The 998-nt window shown below is 50.1% G+C and overlaps 1 non-coding gene across 1 annotated transcript; it reads left to right on the forward strand.

Annotated features, from left to right (window-relative positions):
- The first annotated feature begins 330 nt into the window (after positions 1–330).
- Positions 331–404, forward strand: trnar-ucu. The gene has a single exon. It is a non-coding gene; the product is annotated as a tRNA-Arg (tRNA).
- Positions 405–998: the final 594 nt, after the last annotated feature.

Here is a 998-nt window from a genome sequence, read left to right on the forward strand (position 1 = left end):
CCTCTCGACTCTTCCTGTTCATGAATGCCATGGAGATGGAGCCCTCCCGGGGTCCAACTCCTTCTTGCACCAAGTAAGTCTCTCCTGAAGTCAAAGGCTGGAGATATTTGCCCCCCCCACACCCAATCCCCCCACCCCACTATCTACTTCCTGTGACCACATCCAGCTCCAAAATCCAGAGTGCGATCCAGATCCGGACTTTGCAAAGAGCTCATCCTCTCTCTCTCTCTCTGTCTCTCTCTCTCGTGTTACCTCACATCCCAGTCAGACTCTCGCAGAGATGAATTCACTCTGTAATCCGGCGACAGAGGGGCTGCGGGAAGCGGGTCAGTCTCTGTGGCGCAATGGATCAGCGCGCTGGACTTCTAATCCAGAGGGTCCGGGTTCGAGTCCCGGCAGAGATGGTGCTGTCAGGCTTCAGTTTTATTTTTTTTTCCACCCCCCATTCATTTCCTTTTCTCATCACCCTCCCCTTTGCAATTAAAAATAAAAATGCTATATATAAATATTCCACAACGCCCCTTTGCAATCCGCCAGTTCGGTTATCCGAGAGGAATTTCGATGCAGAGTTAGGTGGAAACCAAGGGGCGGTGGGGGAGAAAGCAGGAGCAAGGTGGGGGGGAGTGGGGGGAGGCTAGACGGTCAGATGGAGTTCGGGAAGAGGTTAAAAGGAGCGCTTCTCTCTCTCTCTCTTTGGATATGTTTTCATGTTTGCAAATTTTCAGTTCCAAAAACAAACACCAAGAAAAAAACTCAACTCAAATCTCGAGGAGGTGAATGCATGAGCTAGTTTTTGTTATTGTTGTGTCTTTGTGGTTCTTTCTACTTGACGAGGGAAGGCGGCTGCAGGGAGAAGTTTGTGGGGTTTTTTTTTACATTTCAAAGGCAAAAAAGCCAGCCGTTTGATACAATTGCGACGTTTAAGAGGCACTTGGAGGGGCATGTGAACAGGGAGAGGGGTCTGGGGCCCAAGTTCTGGGCGAATGGGACGGAGATGG

Source organism: Chiloscyllium plagiosum, unplaced genomic scaffold (genome assembly GCF_004010195.1).
Source record: "Chiloscyllium plagiosum isolate BGI_BamShark_2017 unplaced genomic scaffold, ASM401019v2 scaf_77431, whole genome shotgun sequence".
NCBI classification, from domain to species: Eukaryota; Metazoa; Chordata; class Chondrichthyes; order Orectolobiformes; family Hemiscylliidae; genus Chiloscyllium; species Chiloscyllium plagiosum.